The sequence below is a fragment of the Sus scrofa genome, chromosome 8 (assembly GCF_054392235.1).
Source record: "Sus scrofa isolate SSC_HxYL_T2T_F1_AM1 chromosome 8, Sscrofa_HxYL_maternal_Yorkshire_Landrace_v2.0, whole genome shotgun sequence".
NCBI classification, from domain to species: Eukaryota; Metazoa; Chordata; class Mammalia; order Artiodactyla; family Suidae; genus Sus; species Sus scrofa.
Window position 1 is genome coordinate 78649252 of NC_139390.1, and position 23555 is coordinate 78672806.

Consider the following 23555-nt stretch of genomic DNA (forward strand, 5'->3'; position numbering starts at 1 on the left):
CAGGTCTAGACTTCCCCACAGGGGGCATCGGGATAACTGAGAATTGTGGTCATGTACCCTTGAAACATTTTTTCCACTTGAGCAAGTGGTTGAGAAGAGGGGAAGGAGGCAGCTGCAGTGGCCTTCCATCCCCAGGAACTTTTCCAGGAGGCCTGGCATCATGGGAATCTGCTCAGTGTGCTTTGCGGAGGTATTTCAATCCTGCTGGGACCAGCCTTGGAGCAGTTCTGGGCTTCCCTGGGGTCTTAGGCTTGAATGTCAGCGTCTAGAAGTATAGGATTTGATTTCCTAACCAGTTGTTCCTTCCCGTGGAAAATGCATGTAACACATTATTAGGTTTCCTAAGAGGTATGCAATGAGACTCTTACTGTGATGAGAAAAGGAGCGTTTTTCCTGTAGCGCATACTGATGACAGCTATTTTTATTCGGTGGGCTGCATATGCTCACTGGCTATGCACTCAACACAAGCCCTATTCAAAGGAATGCCCTATTGTTCCCCAGGAAGGAGGTTTGATGATAAAAGACCTCGGTTCATTCCTGGGATAACACAGTTCTTCTTCAGACAAATGTGTATTCCAAGCAGGAGTCACCAGTCCGTGCCCAGCCACTAAGGAATGGCCCTCAGATAGCTGAGTCTTTATAGAGGATATAAAATCTGAATGCTGAGATCACACAAAAGTTATGGTGGAAGCCTTCCCCCATTCTAAATGTAGGAGCGTTAATCTGAACAAAGAAGTTTGGATGCTTCTGATATAGAAGATGCGCCAATCTCTGCATCCTTGCATCAAAATGGCTTAAAGCTGGTCCATCTCAAGCTTGGCTCCACAATGGGCTTAACTAGGGAGTTAATAATAAACAGATGCCTGGCTCCCACCCCTAAAGAGTCTCATTTAATTGGTATAGGGTGTAGCCTGGTGTTGGGCATTTTTATTGCTTCCTGGGTGATTCTAATGAGCAGTGAAGTTTGAGAACCACTGGTTTCAGCTGGAAGTTGAAGTGACAGAAACAAGGAGCAGGTGGAAACTAAGATGGGGAGAAAGACCTGCAGAGCAGAAGATCCGGCATAAGGACAGTAGCGGGAGGAGAGTCAAGAAGGCCAATCAAGGAGTTCTCATTGTGACTCTGTGGGGTAAGAACCTGACATAGTGTCTGTGAGGATACAGGTTCGATCCCTGGCCTTGCTCAGTGGGTTAAGGATCCAGCAGTTGACTGTGAGCTATGGTGTAGGTTGCAGATGTGGCTTGGATCCTGTGTTGCTGTGGCTGTGTTGTAGGCCAGCAGCTGCAGCTCCAATTTGACCCCTAGCCTGTGAACCTCCACATGCCACAAGTGAGACCCTAAAAAGACAAAAAAAGAAAAGAAGAAAGCAAATCAAAAGAGGCAATGAGTAGAGGAGAACCTTGTGAATGGGGGCCGCTAAGCTACCAAAACAGAGCCCCTGCTGAGGTCTGCCTACCACCCAGGACCCACAGGGGCCTGCAGGGCAGGGCCGCTCCAGCAGTAGCTCTGTTCTCACATTCTATGAGATCTGTTTCACATTACGGCTGTATGGAGGTGTCACTTTTAAAAAGCTCATGGAATGATGTTACTACTGCCAGATAGGCATGGGCAGAAAGCACTTGTCTGGCCCTCTCTGGGCCACCTGTGACCTGAGCTGGTGTCACATGCCATTCTCTGGGAGTTCATGAGTGTTGGTGCCCTCGAGCCATTTTGAGTAGGTAGGACCACACCCAATCATACTGCAGTTGCCATGTTCACTCTGATGCCATTTCTGAATGGCACCCCCAAGACACAAACCATGAAAGAAAGATGGCTTGATGCCATTGAATTCATTCAATCTAATGGGATATATGACAAGAAGACAGACAAGGCCGGTGAAACAAGCGTAGGAGCGGAGTTCCTGTCATGGCACAGTGGTTAGCAAATCCGACTAGGAACCATGGGGTTGCGGGTTTGATCCCTGGCCTTGTTTAGTGGGTTAAGGATCCAGCATTGCCATGAAGGCCGGTAGCTACAGCTACGATTGGATCCTTAGCCTGGGAACCTCCATATGCCATAGGATGCAGCCCTAGAAAAGGCAAAAAGACAAAAAAACAAGTGTAGGAGCATCTTTAGGGAATATTCATTGACTTCATCCATCCCTGGTTTCTAAAAACCATACTTTGTCTAGCTGTAGAACCACCCCTCCATTTCTAGGACCCAGGGATAGAGAAATGCATTGCACGTGTCCTTCATGGGCCATCAGAGCTTTGAAGATCCTGGCAGTTTTGTCCTCTTCTAGATAATTCCACCTTTTGATGACCCCTTTCCTTTTGGATTATACATTTTCGTATCTTATTTAATTATAACTGCTGCAAGATGACAGATGTCCTAGCAAGGACCTGGCAAGAGGCTTAAAGTGTAGGGCTGGGAACCCCCAAGTGAGACCCTGGGTGGATGGCTTAGCCTCCCGGAGCTGGAGAAGCCCTGATCCGGCTGATGTGCCATGACCCCTAAGGTCCTGTTCTCTTTGACCGTTGCTAATTAACGTGGCCACCTCAAACACCTGTTTGTGTTTGTCACCACCTGTCTTATGGTTCTGATACCTCTGGCATCCTCACGTGTGGCAGTTTTGAAGAAGCTGGTGTGTCCTTGGTAAAAGTTTACCTCCAAGACCAGCCTGTTTCTGCCTTTGCCTCTGTCACTAAAATGTTTGTTCCACTGCCTTCTGGTCTAGAGTCCACGTCACTCGCCACCAGCTGCCGGATCAGCGCACGTGGAAAGTGCAGTTTCTCCCCTCCCGCCTCACCCTTCTGTCAAACTCCGGGCTGATGCTGTGTTTGCTTAGTAACTGGAAGGTGTGAAATTATCCTCCAGCTGGTTGCTTGATGCATGTGTTCCTTGTTTATGTGGGAAGGCTGCTGGGTTGTTTTCATGAAGACTGATTCGAAGGAGCATTTTGAAAGGGTTCTTTGGGATGCTTCTTTAAAGGTGTCTCTTAAGAATCAGCCGTTCTCATACATTGATTGTAAATAAGCAGGGCCTGCAAGCCGTGGCCACCTAAGAAGTCTTTCACTGTTGTCACTGGAGTGACATGTTTTCCTAACCTTCCATCCTTCACCCTCAAAACTTAAAGGAGGAGCAGATGAAAGAGCATCTTTGTTTTTCACTTGTGGCTGCGTATCACTTAAGTGTTTTTTTTGTTGTTGTTGTTGTTGTTGTTGTTTTTCTTTTTAGGGCCGCACTCATGGCACATGGAAATTCTCAGGCTAGGGGTCGAATCGGAACTGCAGCTGCCAGCCTACACCATAGTCACAGCAATGCAGGATCCAAGCTGAGTCTGCGGCTTACACTGCAGCTCACAGCAAGGCCGGATCCTTAACCCACTGAGCAAGGCCAGGGATCGAACCTGCATCCTCATGGATACTAGTCGGGTTTGTTTCCACTGTGCCACAACGGGAACTCCTTTTTTTTTAAAGTAAGTAATTTTTTTTTTTTAATCAATTATACCCTTGGACTTGCTCCCTGGCTTCCTTCAGTTATTTGCTCAAACGTCAGTCTTCTCTGCACAGTCAATTAAAAGCTGCAGCCCCCTTCCTACCATTTCCCCAATGCTCGTTATTTTTTATTTTTCACCTGTGAGACCTACGATCCTGAAGTTATTCGTTCTGTTTCCTCGCACTGGACTGTAAACTCCTCGATGGCAGAAATTTTCCTCAATGTGGTGTCCCCAGTGCCTGGAATGGTTCCTGGCACATGAAATGTGCTCACTGAATGGTTGTGATGGAAAACATTCCCAATGAAAACAAAAACAGACCTAATAGCAGCTGCATGGCAGGCGGATGGGAGCCCAGGCCCTGAGCCAGGCAGTCTGACTTTGAATCCCACCTTTAGCATTGGCTGGTCGAGTACCTTAACCTCCAACATAGTTTTATCATCCATAAAATGGGTGCAATAACAATATCTCCCTCACTGGTGTCGTAAGTTGCCCTCTAAACACTGGCTGTTAAGAACTGTGTTGCTGGACAGGGTTAGCTTTTCCCCCGAGTTGAGTTCACTGGGGACACTCTCTCCGCTGAGGTTTTCAAGCTGGTCCCCTCAAGTCTGCCAGCCAGGAGCCATCTTCATCATCACATGGGGACCCCCCCCCCCAGTCTGGGAATGAAGGCAACTCAGAGGGACGCCAGAGGGACGCCATACCGAGGATGGAGGAAGATTCCTGACGACATTGTCTGAGCCTCTGGATCCAGCCAGATCCAGTCAGACCCTAGTCTTTTTGGTTGTGTGAGCCAATAAACCGCCTCTGTGCTTAAAAAAAAAAAAAAAAAAAAAGAGTTTATTGGGATGGGCCCGGCTGGGATCCTCCTCACTGCTCTCTCTTGTCAAGAGTCTTATGATCAGAGTTCCCATTGTGGCTCAGCGGTAATGAACCCAACTAGTATCCATGATGATGCAGGTTTGATCCCTGGCCTCGCTCAGTGGGCTAAGGATCTGGTGTTTCCATGAACTGTGGGGTAGGTTGAAGACGAGGCCTGGATCCCATGTTGCTGTGGCTGTGGTGTAGGCCAGCAGCTGCAGCTCCGATTCAGCCCCTCGCCTGGGAACCTCCATATGCAGTGGGTGCGGTCCTAAAAAATTAAAAAAAAAAAAAAGAGTCTTATGGTCAAGAGCCTCATCACCAACCAGAGTTCCCACTGTGGTGCAATGCGATCAGCAGTGTCTTGGGAGCGCTGGGATGCAGATTCGATCCTCAGCCAGGCACAGAGGGTTAGGGATCCAGCGATGCTGCAGCTGCGACTTAGGTTGCAACTATGTCTGGGATCTGATCCCTGGGACAGGAACTCCATGTGCCACAGGGCAGCCAAAAAAGAATTTAAAAAAAAGAGTTTGGTCATCACCGAACTGACCACTTTTCACCTGTATCCCCCACAAAGAAGGACTCTGTTGGAAGGTGAGCTCTTCTTCCCTTTTATCTTAACGGCTTTTCTTTCTCCTTAGTGGCAGGAACTGACAATTTGGCATGCTCATGGTTTTTTTGGTGTTTCTGCCTTCTCACTCTTCAGCATCTTTCATGTTTCATGTTCTCTTCTTCCTATGTCAGTTTTTCCTCAACGTGGAACTTTGAACAACTTGCATCACAATCGACTGTGGTGCCTGCTCCCCCGTCAGACTCTCTTGTGCGGGGTGGGGCGCCTGCTCTTTAGCAAACTTGCTGACTGATTCTAATGCCACGGAGGCAGCAGCCCGAAGACCGGGAGATGGGCCTCAGCCTTCCCCTGGCTGGGAGGTCATTCCTGTGGATATTTCGTGTTTCTGGCCCACGTAAGACCTCAAATAACGGGCTCAGTGTCAACTGAAGCAACCCTGTGGTTATTCCTGGAGAAATTAGCTCCACGCCTCTCCTTAGCTGTGATGCATAAGTGAAATTCAAATTCACATTTTCACCTTTTTTTTTGTTTTGGCAGCGCCTGTGGCATACGGAAATTCCTGAGCCAGGGAGCAAACCTGTGCCACAGCAGTGACCTGAGCCACAGCAGATTTTCAACTTTAGATGGATATCATGGATGGTTCTTGTCTTCTCGAAGCTCCTTCACAAATGCAACCCCAGTGCACAGAAATGTTCGAAAATAGCAATAGTGTGTGGCCTGCCTTCTTTCCAAGGGCATAAGAGTTTGCAGCAGTTTCTAAAAATAGACCTTCCTGGTACAGGTCACTAAGCAAGAATGGCCTCTGCGTCACTCTGTTTACCATTTCACGTCTGACACCTTCAGAACAACAGTGAGGCCTGAGGGCCTGCTTAGGTCTGTGGGGATTCTGGGTGTGTGCAAGCTGGAGCTGCAGCCTGGGAGGGTCAGGCTCCCTCCCCGCGAGGCCAGCGGTGTTTGGATTCAGGGCCTTTTCGACCTTTGCTTCATGATCCCTCCCTCCCTCTCCATCACTGCCTCCAAGTCAGGGCAGAGGTCAAAAGCTCCAAGTCACTCCACAAGATACTGGTGAACAGAAAAAGAAGCTCACGTCCAGGAATGTAAGACCCCCCCCCCCCATGCTTGATTTTGTTTAATCTATCTTGCATTTTTCCTCTTGGCACACATGTGAGTTTACGAGGCATCATATGCAAATGTAACTTGAAAGCCTTTTAGCAAAATGTTCAGAAAAGGCCTGTCTTTGTTTTTGCTTTTTTTTTTTTTTTTTTTTTTTTGGAACAGCTTTGCAGTAGTGAGAGGTCTCTTCTTTTTGTGTAATCATTCCTGGCACCCATAACCTAGTCCCTAAATGCAGATGATGTAGGTGGTATTAGAATGAAAATTTCTTGGGCTTAACAGTCTAAAATTAAGGAAATAGAGTAAAGGAATGGGGGCACTTGGCATTGAATATACATGAGACGGAGTTTCCGTGGTGGCTCAGTGGAAACCAATGTGACTAGCATCGGTTAGGATGCAGGTTTGATCCCTGGCCTCGATCAGTGGGTGAAGGATCCGGTGTTGCCATGAGCTGTGGTGTAGGTCACAGATGTGGCTCGGATCTATTGTTGCTGTGGCTGTGGTGTAGGCCGGCAGCCACAGCTCCAGTTCAACCCCTAGCCTGGGAACTTCCATGGGCTGTGGATTCGGCCCTAAAAAGATAAAAGACAACAACAACAACAAAAAAATAGAGTATACATGAGGTGATTGAACTTGTCCACTGGGCATTCACATGCATAAGATTTATAGCAGGTTCTAAAAAACGGATTAATTTGGATCAAATGGAGACTCTTATCTCTAGGAATCAGTTTTGCTTTATGAGTTAGCTGGCCACCTCTAAAGAAATAGTTCTAGGAAGCTCTCACCCCTGAGCTTTGGGTGTTCTAAACATTTCACTCTCCTATTTGATTCTCATAACAACCCCAGGAAGCAGGTATTCTTATTCCTCTGGTTTGCAAATGAGGAAGCAGACTTTTAATAGGGCAGCCCGGCCAAGGGGACACATCTCTTAAGTGTGGATTTGAACTCCGATCTGTCTTACACAAAAGCCCAGGCTCTTAAGTCAGTAGGTGTTCAGACAGCTGGTTTTCTGCGGTTGCCCAAACGCCAAACCAGCGTGGGTTCTTCAGCCTCTGGGGGACCACAGTTTGGATTCCATCATAGCTTTTATTTGTTTCGATTTAAAGACAGTACTCACTTGGTGCCTTTTGTTTTCCCAGGAGTGTTGATTCACATTCCCTGAAATAAAATTAACCCTCCCATCTTGTCTGGCTCACTTGATGGGCTCAAGTCACGTGCCAAAGAAAAATAGGAGAAATAATGCAGCAAGAAGGGAGAGGTGACAGAGGGTTTTATGGTTCTGAAGATATGAATACAGGCTCCTCATTTTCTACTCTCCCCACAAACAATACAAAAAACCTCCACAACTTGATTCCCATCAGTTTGTTCTGTAATTTTTTTTTTTGTCTTTTTTTTTTTTTTTTTTTTTTTTGCTATTTCTTGGGCCGCTCCCGCGGCATATGGAGGTTCCCAGGCTAGGGATCTAATCAGAGCTGTAGCCACCGGCCTACGCCAGAGCCACAGCAACTCGGGATCCAAGCCGCGTCTGCAACCTACACCACAGCTCACCACAACGCCGGATCGTTAACCCACTAAGCAAGGGCAGGGACCGAACCCGCAACCTCATGGTTCCTAGTCGGATTCGTTAACCACTGCGCCACGACGGGAACTCCTGTAATTTTTAAACGGTTGAAATACCTGATTAATATTGAGATGCTGGAACATTCATTGTTTTGTAAGAGAACATTTGAGCTTTTATCTCCTCACCCAAATAGCAGACGCTTGATAAACGATGTTGAGTGTAAGTGCTGGACTTTGGAGCGCTTACCCTTGGCCCTGGAAGACTCTTTGTTCATAGCAGGACGGATGCATCCAGCTTCTAAGAGGATGCAGTTGTCTTTGTGCTCTGCCCTAGCCGGGACCCTAATGAAGTCCCCTGGCTTCTCCCCAGCTCAGCACCTGCTGCTCTCTTCAGAGCCCACCCCATCTCCCTCAAAGCTCTCCCCTTCTAGGAATTGTTACTCCATACCCATCTCTTTGCTGGTTCCTCATCCAAACCCACCTCTCTGTTTCTCCCTCCCTCGGAACCTTGCTGGGGAATGACTTGCAAATCTCTGAAGGGAATAGCTGACGTCCTTTGAGAGCAATATGATCTAACACTAATAGAAAAACAGCAGTAATAGGAGTTCCTGTCGTGGCTCAGTGGTTAACGAATCCAACTAGGAACCATGAGGTTGTGGGTTCGGTCCCTGGCCTTGCTCAGTGGGTTAAGGATCCGGCCTTGCCGTGAGCTGTGGTGTAGGTTGCAGATGCAGCTTGGATCCCGTGTTGCTGTGGCTCTGGTGTAGGCCGTAGAAAAGGCAAAAAGACATATGCTGTGGGAGCAGCCCTAGAAAAGGCAAAAAGACAAAAAAAAAGAGGCAGTAATAGAGCTGTTATTTATATGTTTAAAAGTGATTTTTGCAGATTATTGATCTCTAACCCTGAAGGAATGTGCTTCCAGCAGTGTTGTAAGAGATTACTTGGAGGTATCTGTGGATAGGTAGGTCTTGTCATTAGAAGCCTTCGAGTCGTAGACAGAAGGTGACCTTGGCCTTTCAGCTGTGTGGCTGACACAGCCCCCTGAGGATGCCTCTGTACAGTCAGCAGGGAGCCTAAGCAGCCAGCGATGGTGAGCCCTGGGGACGAGGGATTGAAGATGCATCAGCTGTCTTGACAGCATAATTAAAATGATCCTTTCTCAATTTGGGAAATGATCCAAAAGTTTGTCGTGATGGTTCAAATGTGAATATCCGTGTCTGAATGTACTGAAAAGAAAGCAACTGGTATCCAACAGGTGTGGATTCGCCCCTTTGTAGAATTGTCTCCAGGGAGTGTTTTGTTTTATTTTTTAATTTTTGTTTTCTTTTTCTGGCCACAGCTGTGGCCCATGGAAGTTCCCAGGCTAGGGATTGAATTGGAGCTATAGCTGCCGGCCTTCACCACAGCTCACGGCAACGCCTGATCCTTAACCCGCTGAGCGAGGCCAGGGATGGAACCCACATCCTCACCGACACTATGCAGGTTCTTAATCCACTGAACCACAACAGGAACTCCAGTAGGGCGGGTTTTATCCTGAGGTAGTTTTCCTCTGCGACCTGTTTCTGAACTAGTATCGCAGCTTGAAACCCAGTATGTGGCAGTTGGGGTTCCCCTCTGTCAGTTGCCTTCAGTTGGCACAGTAATGGGACCATTACCGTTGGGATTTGGGGTGATGAAGGGTTACCCTGGTAACTTTATTGCCATATGTACACATACAATAGTCAGCCCATGTCAGATTGCTACATTTAGCACATCAAAAAGCAGGATGCCCACTTATATTTGAATTTCAGTGGGCAAATAATTTTTTAGTGAACGTATGTCCCTGATTCTAACAACCCTCATCACATGACAACTGAGATATACAAGAGAAAATGCAGTTTCTTTATTTTACCTAAAAAAATTTTTTAACGGCCACACCCAGGGCATATGAACGTTCTCAGGCCAGGTATTGAATCTGAGCTACAGCTGCGACCTATGCCACAGTTGCGGCAAAGCCAGAGGCTTAACCCCCTGCACCAGCCCAGGATCAAACCTGAGCTGTTACAGTCAGATTCTTAACCCACTGTACCACAGCGGGAACTCCTATCTAAACTGAAAAAAAATTGAAGAGTTCCCTTGTGGCTCAGCAGGTTAACGATCCAGTGTTGTCACTGCTGTGGCTCTGGTTACTTTGGTGGCATGGGTTTGATCCCTGGCCCAGGAACTTCTGCATGCCATGAGTGCAGCCCCAAAACAAACCACCCCCCTCCCCGCCGCCAAAACAAACAAAAAGCAGCTCCAGTCCAAGTAAAAACAGTGAACGATACTTCCTCTGCAGAACATAGCTTCAGGGCAACTTCTCTGCAACTCCCGCACAATCTAGTTGCCACCGCTCTTATGGCAAATTCTGAAGCCACCACTGTTCTAATTCCATTTCCATGCTGCACAAATGTCCTGGAAGAGAGAAACATCTTTAAACATCCAAATCTACCTCCTCTCTCAGAACTATGTTCATACAAGAAGTGTTCTCATAAGCCTCAGGAAATCAGGTAAAGATGGGTAAGACCTTTGCTAAATATATACATATATATATATATATTTTGTCCACTGTGTTCATTAAGTTGCTTTCAATTTTATTTTATTTTGATGGATGAAATTGTGTTTTTCCAATTTGTGAATACTATATCATCACAAAGGAAGGCTAGATTATGAAATGATGTCATGTTTTTCTTTTCCTTTTTCTTTTTTTCTTCTTTTGGGGGCACTCGTGGCCTGCAGAAGTTCCCAGGCCAGAGATCAAACCTGCACTACTGCAGTGACCAGAGCCGCAGCAGTGACAATGCCAGATCCTTAACCAGCTGAACCACCAGAGAAGTCTGATTTTTTTTTTTTTTCCTTAAATAAGATATTACCATGACTTGCTCTGAGTAAGCCCAAGGTGGCTTCTAGTGACCACGGATGACTTTCTGGGTGTTTATGAACCATCAAATTAATCTCCTACAGATTTTTTTTCTGAAGATCTATATGAAATCCACATAGCCACTGTTTCTAGACTCTATTGCCATCTAACTCCTCCACTTTAAAAAAAAAATCATATTTTCCCAGACTCTCATATTTTCCATTATTTCTTGATTATTGTTCATCCATGATGTTCCAGCATCATATCTTCAAATTGTTTCAATATCCTGGGAAGTTAATTTTGTTGGGCCTTGTAATCAGATTTGTTTTAAATATCTAATCATCATCATCATGATATTAACATTTATGAATTTTTAATGTGTCAGACATTGAGTGCTTTTTTAAAATTACAGAGTTGAATGAAAATGTTATTTTGGTTTCAGGTATATAGCAAAATGTTTCAGATACACACACTCACACACACACATATATATTCTCATTAAGTAGTTTTAAAAAATAAGAATACTCTAGATAATGAAGATCAGTTTTCAATACCTCTACTATCACCACTAATCCTTATATGTGAAGCATGAACTTCTATCAGATACTAAATTCAGTAAGGGTCACTATGCTCCTGGCTAAGAACTGATTTTTTTTTTTTTTTTTGGTCATTTTTGGCTGCCCATGGCGTATGGAGTTCCTGGGCCAGGGCTCAGATCTGAGCTGTAGCCGAGACCTAAGCCACAACTGTGGCAATGCCGGATTTTTTTTTTTTTTTTGTCTTTTCTAGGGCTGCACCCTGTGGCATATGGAGGTTCCCAGGCTAGAGGTCCAATTGGAGCTGTAGCTGCTGGCCTATTCCAGAGCCACAGCAACGTGGGATTCAAGCCATGTTTGTGACCTACACCACAGCTCCTAGCAACGCTGGATCCTTAACCCACTGAGCAAGGCCAGGGATCGAACCTGCATCCCAGCGTTCCCAGGATGCCGCCGATTCTATCATGCCACAGTGGGAACTCCAAGAACTGAAATGTATCATATTCTTGTGGAAGGGTAAAGAAAACATACCATTTGCTAATTTTATGAGGAGGCCATGTGGTCCAATGGAAAAGTACCTGGGCTTTGTAATAGCCCTTCCCGTGAACCTAGATATTGCAGGAATTGTCTTTGTGGGTCTAGCTGCCGAACCACCACAGGTCTGGTTTTCTTTAGCTGTACGGTTGGAATAAATTTTATCTAAGTGTGCATCTCAGAGAGTTTTTGTGATGCTTGAATGAGGTACTCTACGCAGAGTGACAAGTACAGAGCTGGCGTATGTTATTCACCCAGGAAATGAAAGAACAGGTGCCTGAAAGTCAGAAGCATCAGAAGCTGAGGCACTGGGCTAGGTGCATGGCTCTCACAGTGCTGAGTGTGGTGTTGGGTTTACTTCGACTCTTTGCTTGGGCCCTTATTTGTTTAAACACAGTTTTCTTTCTTCTTTCAAACCTGAGGCTGCTACATCTGGTATCAATTTCTTGTGATTAAGATTTGAACTAGGCAACAACAGGCAAAGCTAATTGATCGTGGAGGTCAAAGTAGGGGTGGGGATCTGGACTAGGCTGGAAAAGTCTGAAAGGGGCCTCAAGTAGATGTTAGAAATAGTCTGTATTGTTTTTGCTGTTTCCATATGATTATAATGCACCTTATACACTCTCTGGATTTTACATCTTAATAAAAAATTTAAAATAATTTGGACTGATGGACATAAGGATCTAAAGGTCAACATATACCAAATCCACAATTAAAGCTAGTTGATTTTTTTTTTTTAATTTCTTTGTCTTTTTAGGGCTGTACCCGCGGCATATGGAGGTTCCCAGGCTAGGGGTTGAATTGGAGCCATAGCTGCTGGCCTACACCACAGCCATAGCGACATAGGATCCGAGCCTCGTCTGTGACCTATACCACAGCTCACGGCAACACCAGATCCTTAGCCCACTGAGCAAGGCGAGGGATAGAACCCATGTCCTGATGGATACTAGTTGGGTTCGTAAACCACGGAGACATAATGGGAGCTCCTAGTCAATTTTATTTTTAAAAAGTCAACTCTGTGAATTTCATAAAGCTCTTTGACTGAACATCAAAACAAAATTTGAAAACTACATCTCACAGAAGTATTTAGCCTGCAGACATTTGTTTGATCTAGAAGTATTTGGCCTGCAAACATTTGTTTAATCCTCATTTAAAATCTGGAAGTTTTACACAAGAATCTGGCTTCTGGAAAAATCAGTTGATATGACAGCAGTAGGTTGGAGCCGTGTGTACCCGCATCAGGTGTGGTGTGCTCTCTCGTTCGCTTTGGGGCTCTGCTGCTTCCCGGGGTCTTACACCTGCCCCCACCCCCTGCCCCTTTACCCTGCCTGCCTGGCCCAGTAGGCGGTTGAGTTCGCTAGCCTGGTAGCTCAAACACTGATTGTTCAGTTGTCTTATTCCATCTCCAATCAGTTGTCAGGCTGAGTCTTTCTTTTCTTTTTTTAGCTTTTCTTTCTTTCTTTTCTTTTGTTGTTATTGTTGTTGTTTAGGGCCGTGCCTGTGGCATATGGAAGTTCCCAGGCTAAGGGTTGAATCAGAGCTGCAGCTGCAGCTGCCTGCCTGCACCATAGCCACAGCAACATGGAATCCTTAAACCACATCCTCATGGATACTAGTTGGATTTGTTACTGTTGAGCCACACTGGGAACTCCCAGACTGTGTCTGTTCTAGCAAACCATTTCCAGTACTGAACTGGGACAGGAAATCACCATGTCTCAGCCTCTCTGATCTCCCCAGCGCCCCTCATAGCCAGCGCTCAGTGTTTGCTGACTGGGTGAAAAGTCCACGCACTGTGCCAACAGCCTGCTTGTGTGTGTCTCCTATCATACTGCTTTTCCAGGAGTGTGAGTGTGCTAGCTCCACTGTGAGGCCACCTGCCTTTTTATTTATTTTTTTATTTTTATGCCTTTTTTTTTGTCTTTTTTTCTTTTCTAGGGCTGCTCCCACGGCACATGGAGGGTCCCAGGCTAGGGGTCTCATTGGAGCTGTAGCCACCTGCCTTTGCCAGAACCACAGCAACGTGGGATCCAAGCCACGTCTGCAATCTACACCACAGCTCATGGCAACGCCGGATCCTTAACCCACTGAGCAAGGTCAGGGATTGAACCTGCAACCTCATGGTTCCTAGCCAGATTCGTTAACCACTGAGCCACAACAGGAACTCCACAACTGCCTTTTTAGACCATAGACAAGATGGAGGGTTAGAAAATCAAAAGGAAGAATGTTCTCCACACTGTCTGCTTAAATTATGATTTGAAGCAGGTTTGATTATGGCAAATTATCATCAGGCTAATTGCTTGACAGCCTCTCTCGTTACTGCTTTGCTGGCGCCATTCAGCTGATCTATTCTGCTGATATGGGGCTGGGGGCTGTGTGGCATGTTCTCCCTAGGGAGAAATCTGCCAGCTGGAAAAATACCCCAAACTCCTAAACATCCTGCATGCCAGACACATCCCGTTTCTAAGTCACAACCAATCTAGCATAGACTGTATTATTTAAGAGCGTAGTCTTTGAAATCAGGCTGCTGGGGTTCACATCCTGTTACCATCACTTGCTAGTTTCTCGATCTTGGGCAAGGTTTTAATCTCTCTGTGCCTGAGAGTCTTCAGCCGTGAAATGAGTGCAATATAGCACTTCCCTAGTAGAGCTGTCGGAACAGTTAAAACAAAATATATGCAGTACTGAGTACACGACCTGATACAGAATAAACACCCTGCTAAGAAACTTAGCAGGTATATACGTCTACACGTGTACCTGCTTTTTGTTGCTCCCTTCCCTCTTTATGCATTTTTATATTAGCTGTGTCGTTTTCCTAGAGAATGAGTCACCAAGAATAATACTGTCACTTGTGTTTCACAATGCTTTCTCCTGGGTTTTCTTTTTATCCCCAAGGGTAGAAAGTGAACGCAAACATAATTCCTCTAACTCTTACCCTTGGCATCAATTGCCAACTTGGGGTCCCCATCTGGGATGCTGGGACTTGGAAGGGATGACCGAACTCCATGTCTTTGTTTGCTACCTTCTGGCCACTAAGATTCTTGTGAAGAAATACTTTGGTTTCCCTCAAAGAATTAGAGAATATGAAGAGAGAAAAAGAACAGGTGTGCTACAATTCCTTTAGGTCTGTGAGTCTCTGTGGTCCAAGCACAAGAGGGGCAGAATTTAAGTGGAAGAAGTGTGACTCATCAGTAATGTTAGCAATGAGAAAAATATTATGCTGTTGGATTTCTGTATCATAAATGGTTTATGACCTGCAACTGCTATATGGGAAAGGTATTGTGGAATAATACTTTGGACGTAACTGTCTTCTTTTATGACACTCAGAGCCCTGTGGCATTACTCATCAACCTTCCTGTCAACATCTGGTCAGACTGGGATTAAGAAATAGTCACTTGAACACAAAGAGAGCGTGGCTCAGCGGCTCTCATCTCCACTTTCCTTGCAGTGTCCTCAAGGATCTGACCCCTTTAGACACATTTGGAGTTCTCAACCAAATACAATTTCCCATGAAATGGAAGGAAAATGGACCGGAAAAGAGAAATGGAGCTTACTAAGTTTCTTCCTAGGTTCACTGCCTGGTTTTCTTTCAGCCTAGAACCTCTATGTGGGAATTTGCAGAGTTAGGCTAAACTACTTCTTTTTTTTTTTTTTTTTTCCTTCCTTTTCTAGGGCCACTCGTGCAGCATATGGAGGTTCCCAGGCTAGGGTTCTAACTGGAGCTGTAGCTGCTGGCCTACACCAGAGCCACAGCAATGTGGGATTCGAGCCGCGTCTGCGAGCTACACCGCAGCTCACGGCAATGCCGATCCTTAACCCACTGAGCAAGGCCGGGGATCGAACCTGCAACCTCATGGTTCCTAGTTGGATTCGTTAACCACTGAGCCACGACGGGAACTCCGAGGCTAAACTACCTCTGAACCCACGTGTTATTTACACACCATCATCACCTCGGTCATTATCACTGTCCTTTCTACAATGCCTCTTCTTCCTGAGGACCCGGTGTGATTTCTCAAAGTGAGATGCATAGGCTCCCGTTCTACTGGAATCGTTTACATGATTTTACAAAGTTTAGTTTATTTCTTGAGCGTCTAATATACGCCAGTCATTGCTTTAGGTGTTTGGGCCTCAGCCATGGTCTGACACATCTCTGTCCTCAAGGAGCTGACATTCTTGGAAGGGGAGGAAATGTGTGGTGAACACAGTACCTATGTAAGTTACACACTGTGGGCAAAGGGCAAAGTGCAAAGGTGGTGAGTGCTTTATGGAAAGAAAGCAGATCAGAGGCAAGAGGCTCTTTCCATCTCCTCCATTCCTAAAATTCTCTTAATTCCTCCTGGGAGTATTGAGGTCAAACTTGTAATTTTAAAAAATGGACTCTGTGAAAGTCCTTTGAGCTTCTGGAGCGTGCCGTGGAAATACAAATCCTGGCAAGGAAGCGTGCTACAGACGTCCAGACCCAGCTTACACAGTGGCCGTGTCAGTCTGACAACTGCTGGAGAACAGAGGCCGTCTTATGCACGGACACAGACACAAAGTCATCGAAAAGGAGGAAGGACACACCACATCTTCTTTCCTGTGTGAGGCTTTCTCTCCACAGCCCCCATCTCTAACCACAAACAAGCCCCCCACGATGACATGTGCAAATCATTCAATACCTGTGGACGTCCTGGGCTCTGAAATCAAGGCTATCTCCCTTGGTCTGCAGTCTATCAGCGGAATAACATCAAACTCTCCTGCCTCTAGGCTTGTTTTCTAAAAGGTCATCAGGGGAGTTGCTGTGGCTCTGGTGTAGGCCGGTGGCTACAGCTCCGATGAGACCCCTAGCCTGGGAACCTCCATATGCCGCGGGAGCGGCCCAAGAAGTGACAAATAAATAAATAAATAAATAAATAAATGGTCATCAGAAGAAAACAGGATGTGTCTGAGTAGGTGAACTACTAGCTTTTAGAGAAAAGGAAAAAGAAAAGCCCCACATTTCTTCAAAAATTCAAATGGTTTATTCTTTTTCCCCTCTTTGCCACAGATATGAGGACTGAGAAGAAACTTAGTGATGCTCTGGATCAGAGTGAGGACTAGAGCCCAGAGATGTTCAGGGACTTGTTCAAGGTCACCCAGCAGGTTAGCAGCAGAACCAGAAGGAAGTCAAGCCCCCCACCTCCTGGTCCAGCGCTGTGGGTGGCCCAGCTCTGCTTCCACATTAGATCATCAATGCGTCTTCAGACATGGGTTGATGGCCATTTAGAAGCTAGGCAGTGGTCAACGAGACGTCGAAGGTGTTGGTGAAAGTGTTGCAGATTCTCAGTAGAAATCTAAAGTAGAGCAGAGCAGGAAATAAAAGATGGGGGTGAGGGCAGAATTGGGGGGCAGCCTGGCATGGAAAGTCTCACTTCTCGATGAGGGGGAGCTGCTGGCCCTTCCAGTGGGAAGAACTTGCTATGCACCAAAGTGACCATCTCTGACTCCCAAGGGTATCGCTTCCAGACTCGAGGACCCCACACTGCATTGTCCTTCTGCCCGTGAGTGGCCGCTGCACCACCACAAGGTGGTGGGAACATGCCATGGGCTGTCACTTCAGGTCCTGGTGAAGGTGGAAGAGTGAAGGTCCTGCCCATACCACCACTATTAGGTGACATTTGAGCTCTTCCCCTGGGCCACGCCCTGAGCTACGTGCGTTGCTTACGTCATCACGTCCGGTCTTCATATCGGGTAGGTTCTATTATCAATCCCATTTCAGAGGTAAGAAAACTGAGTCTTGGAGAAGTTTCGTAATCGGCCCAGAGTCACAGAGCTAGTGAATGCCAAAGTCAGAATTCAAATTCTCCTTTCTAGAGAAGGGTGGCTCAAAGCATGGGCTCTGGGGTCCGATTGCCTGGATGTGAACCCTGGGTCCCTGCTCGCTAGCTGTGAGGTGTTTAACACAATACATAACCTCCCCCAGCCGCCCTTTCTTCATCTGTAAGGTTGTAACAGTAATTACAGTTTTTAGCTTATAGGTTTGTGATGATTAGAGAATATAACATAGTCACTATTGACACATAGTTAATTACTAGTTGTGAAGGAGTTAACTATAGTTCATCTACAGGTTGACTCCCATGACATTGCTCTTGTGGTAGACTGAGAATGGTCAAATATTGACATTTCATATGATTCACTCTAATACCACGTAGGCATATTCATTTTTGGTAAATATAACGACGGTTCCCTTATTCATCTCATAATTTGTGAAAGGACAGGTGTTTAATGGCTTCAGTACACTTTTTTTTTTCTCTTGACTTTCCTGCTCATTGTACTTTCTCTAAAGAACCACATGGAGGGAGTTCCCATCATGGCGCAGCAGAAAATGAATCCAACTAGGAAACTTGAGGTTGCGGGTTTGATCCCTGGCCTTGCTCAGTGGGTTGAGGCTCCGGCGTTGCTGTGAACTGTGGTATAGGTCACAGATGCAGCTCAGATATGGAGTTGCTGTGGCTGTGGTGTAGGCCGGCAGCAACAGCTCCAATTAGACCCCTAGCCTGGGAACCCCGGGGGTGCGGCCCTAAAAAAGAATAATAATAAAATAAAATAAAAAGAACCACATGGGAAGAATCTTCTCCTATGTAACACAGCACACCCATGAGGACATACACAGTGAGGAGGTTCCCTGGGCCACTGATCTGTTGAGGATGTTGTCACAGGGAGCTTGGAGGGAAGCAGATTTGAAGTGAGCTTGGATTGCGCAGAGCTGGACCATGAGGAAATGACTGGGGAATCCAGAGGGGGGTAGATCCTGGCTCCTTTAAGCCCCTGGGAATGTTCTGCTGTCTGAGGGAGTGGCGTTCCCATGCTAGGGGGCTGATGGTGATAAACAGATGTCAGGCAGAGCCATTTGTCATTGTGCACTGTGGTGACCAGCTCCTGGCCAGCAGCGGGAGGTTGTTAAATTTGACATCTCCAAAATGCATTTTGTGGCCCGGCTGCCCTTGAACTCTGATTTGGGGAGAATAGCCTGTGAGATGGAGGGGCTCGCAACTCAGTTGTGGTGTCTCAGGAGGCTACAGGGTGGGGCTGGGAGGAACATAATGCTGGGATAAGAATTTGCCTTCCTCAGAGGAAAGAAGGCCTCTTTTGAAAGAGTACATCTGGAGTTCCCATCATGGCTCAGTGGTTAATGAATCCAACTAGCAACCATGAGGTCGTGGGTTCGATCCCTGGCCTTGCTCAGTGGGTTTATGGATCCGGCGTTGCCATGAGCTGTGGTGTAGGTTGCAGACGTGGCTCAGATCCTGTGTTGCTATGGCTCTGGAGTATGCCGGCGGCTACAGTTCTGATTAGACCCCTAGCCTAGAACCTCTATATGCTGCAGGAGCAGCCCTAAAAAAGGCAAAAAGACAAAAAAACAAAAACAAAAACAAAAACAAGAAAACAAAAAACAAAAAGAAAGACTACATCTATGGTGCATGATGGAGGGGGGGGCGCTTTTGCTGCTCAAAGAGGATTCTCAGCCCCACCCCCATCACCGCTCCCAGCATATGTTGGCCTCAGTCCTCTTTCCTTAGATTTCATATTTATAAGAATACAAATAGCACTGGAATTCAAGGGAAGCACTCAGGAGAGACAGCCTTGCTAGTTAATACAGGAATAATCTTTCACTAAAATTAGTCTCACCAATGAAATGGACTGACATCTCCAGGGAAGCTTCAGACTTTCTTGGTGTCTGGAATGGAGATTACTACTGGGTTTAGAGTATAATACCCCCTGTGATGTCAGAATTCTGTTCTGTGTGTGTGTGTGTGTGTGTGTGTGTGTGAGTGTGTGTGTGTGTGTGTGTGTGTATGTCTGTGTGTCTGGGGCTATGTTCTTTTCTTTCTTTCCACATTTAACAAAATAGTCTGGAAGTCTTTTAAAGCATCTATGGCAAGGAGGTTTCCAGATTATGCGTGGATCCCATGATTTGATCCCAAGATTTGTTTTTTCCCACCATGGCGCCTGTTAACCCGATGAAAATGCATTTGCATACCCATGAACGCAGACACACTTGGAGTCGTTTTCTTTCTCTGTGCCCTATTCCTTTTCTCCTCTTTGTGTCTATGGTTACTGTTAAGCTGACCCCTACAGTCTGGGGCAAATACCAAGCACCACTTCTCCATACAGCTGCAAAGGCTGCAGTCTCAGGGGCTCAGATGACAGTTTAAGGTGAAATTCCTTTATCCTGTTGCAGTTCGGGAAACTTGTCAGGATTCCATGCACAAGGTGAGCTGCTTAGGACTCGCCGTGCTGAATTTTCAAAACGGTGTCTTGCTGTTATTTTTGTGTGGTTTTGTTTTACAAGCACGACTTTTATGAACTTTTTTGTCTGGGGGTGAGTAGGATGGGGTTGTTATAATATTGAACCTTATCCTTGGAAACAATGACAGAAAGATTTTCTCTTTTATTTGACTCTCCCTTCTTCTGGTTTCTGTGAGAAGCTATTGCTTGCAAAAACCATAGCGAATTAAAAAATTGCACTTATTCAGCTGCACAGAAGCAGGAGTGGGGGCTGGCTAGGGGCGGGAGGAAGAGCCAGCGCCCCCGGAGTGCTCCCTCGCCTCATTCATGCTGCCTTCGTCCTTCCCTTCGCTTTAAGCGTCATCCCGTCATCCCGGGGCTCCGTGCTTTTGTGTCAGCGGGCCCTAGAGTGATCTGGGGCTGGGAGACGGACAGGAGAGGGCTTACCCGTTGCCACGGGCTCTGCTTACAACAGCCCGACAAACAGCTTCCGCGGGCCGGGGCACGGGGCTGGCGTGCCTGCGGCCGCCGCAGAAACCGGTTCTCGGGTCTGGCCGCGTGTACTTCCCCTTACATCAGGGGCCGGCCGCTGTCAGGCAGGCCGGCCTGCGATTGGTTGGGAGGAGGGCAGTAATCCGAACTGCCTTTTGTACTTGGCTAATCAGGGCAGCCGTTTGATTGCAGGTTGCGAGCCGAGGTGCCTGGGTGGTGTCTGACACCTGTGTCTTAGCTCTCACTTCCCGGGCTGCCTCCCGGGGATTCTTTCCCGGCCCGGAATCGGAATCGTGCCCCCAGCCACCGCCCCCAAGCCCCTGAGCCCCCTCGATGGGCCGGCTTGGCCCAGTGTCATGCTGGACAGAGATGCCCAACAGATAGCGGAGGACAGTGGAAATGCAGGCTTAGACTTCCTTAAGGTAAGACCATTTTCCACCGGATTGTTTCTCGATGTGATTTCTGCGTTTGTCTCCACAGAAATGCTGGCATCGCAGAAGGTAAACTACAGGGAGGCAGGGAAGTTGTTTAGTTAGGCCTTCATGATGAATTCCTACGTGATTTGGCTGTCAGATGTGCTGGCAGAATGATTCCAAGGCATAAATAAAGATGTACAACGGGAAGGGTGGACAAAGGCCTGTGGTCCTTGCGGGCAGTCGGCACTTCTCTGCGCGCTCCTTCCTGTGTGAGAGAAGCTGAAGTGATGCCAAGTGACCCTTCACTAGGACCAGCAAATATATATGTGCTTGTGCAGAAGGTTTCTTCCAGCCATGCAACCCCAGGATTTACCATCTGATTCTAATTACCACTTCTTTTTAAAGCTCCCTTTAATTTTTTATCTTGTGATATGAAAGCAGTTTTTCCTTTGAGGGTCTGCCCAGATTAGGGGAGTCAGTGGTGCACAGGCTTTGATGGCCCTGCTTGGCTCACTTCCCTCCACCCTTGTGGTCATCCAGATTTGAGCAGCAGTGAGATGCTTAGGAATATGGGGCCACGATCCTGATTAAGCTTCAGCTCTGCTCTGATTTCATTTTATGTACTTTTAAGTTGATTGAGAAGTAACTTTGGGGACCATCCTGACTTCCCGTGGGGACCTCTCCTTGGACCTGCTGTCAGCATGCTTTCATTCCAGGGTTGAGGCACCCAGGGGTGGTGAGAGGACTCGTGGTTTGGACTTACAGCTTTGCTTGTTTGTACTGACAGGGAGGAGACAATTTGTGTGTGTGTGGTTTTTTTAATGAAAATTGTCTGTAAATGGGTAAAGATCCATTTATAAATCCAAAGAGGTTCTGAGACTTTACCCACCACGTTAATTGCAAAGGTAATACAGAGATGTTCCTCAATTCTAAATGATTCAATTCAAGTAATAAACAGTAAGGGACAGACAGCAGTGGTGAAAACCAGGCAATAAGCCTTCAGAAGCCATATGCTTGCAATCTGTTAATCCTGAAATGTGTGTTTGTCTTCCAATATTTATAGCCAGTTGGAAATCTCCATCTTTCTCAGCCGTTAGCTAACTCTTCTTGATAAAGACATTTTCCTGTAATAGGAGCAATGTATTGGTAATCCTAACTATAAATATTTAAATGACTGTTTTGATGAATGAAAGTGTCAGAAATGACATTGCCCATGAGAAGAAATGTGGTCATTACACACATCGACAGAAATCCTTTAAAATACAACGTGGGTGCAAATAGTACAGATGATGGTGATCATTGAAAAATTAGATCTCTTGGTAGGTAGATACTAAGTGAATTTATTTTATTTTTATTTTTTATTTTTATTTTTTTGGTCTTTTTGCCTTTTCTGGGGCCGCTCCTGCAGCAGGTTCCCAGGCTGGGGGTCGAATCGGAGCTGTAGCCACTGGCCTACACTACAGCTCACAGCAACGCTGGATCGTTAACCCACTGAGCAAGGCCAGGGATCGAACCCGCAACCTCATGGTTCCTAGTCAGATTCGTTAACCACTGAGCCACGACAGGAACTCCCCATTAAGTGAATTTATTAATGTCGAGGGAGTTAAAAAGGAGGAATGAATGTTGTAAAACTAAACAAATGTTGATTTATTTAGCACTGATGGAAATTTCACAATTCTACCTTGCTTACAACCTAGAGTGTATACATCAAAAATGATTTCCTGGGTTAAGGATAAGTTACCATTGTATGGGGGAGGAATAAATACCATTTGAGCCGGAATCACTATCCTAAAAAAAAAAAAAAAAAAAAAAAAAATCACTATCCATAAAAAATCTCATTAAACTGAAAAGGTAGAGAGGAAGTGAGGGCTAGTTGAAAAACCTTTATTTCTAGTCAAAAAGGAAATAAAGTCATTTCATATTGAGTGTAGAAAACCCTGTACCTATCTGCAGAGTACAAGGCCCCCCCCCAAAGGTGTAATTTAACACAGTTATTAATGAATAAAATGCTCACACACACACACACAAACACACACCCGCATTCCATCCTAAGAACAATATCATTAGAGATGGACTGGAGCAGGGGATTAAGTATCTTAAATTCGGTGTTCCTATCATGGCTCATCGAAACAAATTTGATTAGTATCTGTGAGGATGTAGGTGCAATCCCTGGCCTCGCTCAGTGGGTTAAGAATACGATGGCGTTGCCATGAGCTGTGATGTAGGTCGATGATTCGGCTAAGATCTGGGGTGGCTGTGGCTGTGCATAGGCCCATGGCTAAAGCTCCGATTCAACCCCTAGCCTGGGAACCTCCATATGCCCTGGGTGTGGCCCTAAAAAGACAAAACAACAAAAGTATGTTAAATACATTTTTCCCCAGTGACAATTTTCCAGTCTCCTTTCTGGAGCTGTGGAGTGCCTGCCCGGCTCCCTCGTCAGCAGTGTGGTGATGGCCCCCTCTGGTGTCGTGGGGAGCTCACAATGGGGCACAGTGGAGGGCACTCAGTCTCACCCTCCCAGACCCACACTGCGGGCCCCTCTGGCTTTGCCTGAAAGGTCCAGCCATGCAAATGATGCATCCGTGTCAGACCTGGCCCTCCCCTTCCTCCTCCCTCCAAACAGCCCCGGATTCCAGCCTTTGCCCCTGACTTTTCTGAGTGTGCATGGGGGTGGAGCTCTGCGAGCTCTGGAGCTGAACCACTGAGCTGGACCTCCCTTGGCTGGATGTGCCACGTCCGTAGAGACCGGCCAAGCAAACTGGGGTTCTGTAGCCCCAGACAGATGGAAAAAGAAGCTTTCTCATCTCCACCCCTCTTATGGCTTCATCAAAATGGCCCTGGTTAGAAGTTCCCGTCGTGGCTCAGTGGTTAATGA

The 23555-nt window shown here is 46.4% G+C and overlaps 1 protein-coding gene across 5 annotated transcripts in view; it reads left to right on the plus strand.

Moving 5' to 3' along the window:
* The window catches only part of SHROOM3 (shroom family member 3), a 349594-nt gene that overhangs the window by 130993 nt on the left and 195046 nt on the right, over nt 1-23555 (plus strand). For 2 of the 5 annotated variants that reach the window (XM_084972584.1, XM_084972587.1), the window contains exon 1: nt 20449-20686. The exons of the other annotated variants lie outside the window; for them this stretch is intronic. The gene's annotated coding sequence lies outside the window, so the exon portion shown is untranslated. Of the gene's footprint in view, nt 1-20448; nt 20687-23555 lie in introns of those variants that run through there. 5 annotated transcript variants of the gene reach the window in all.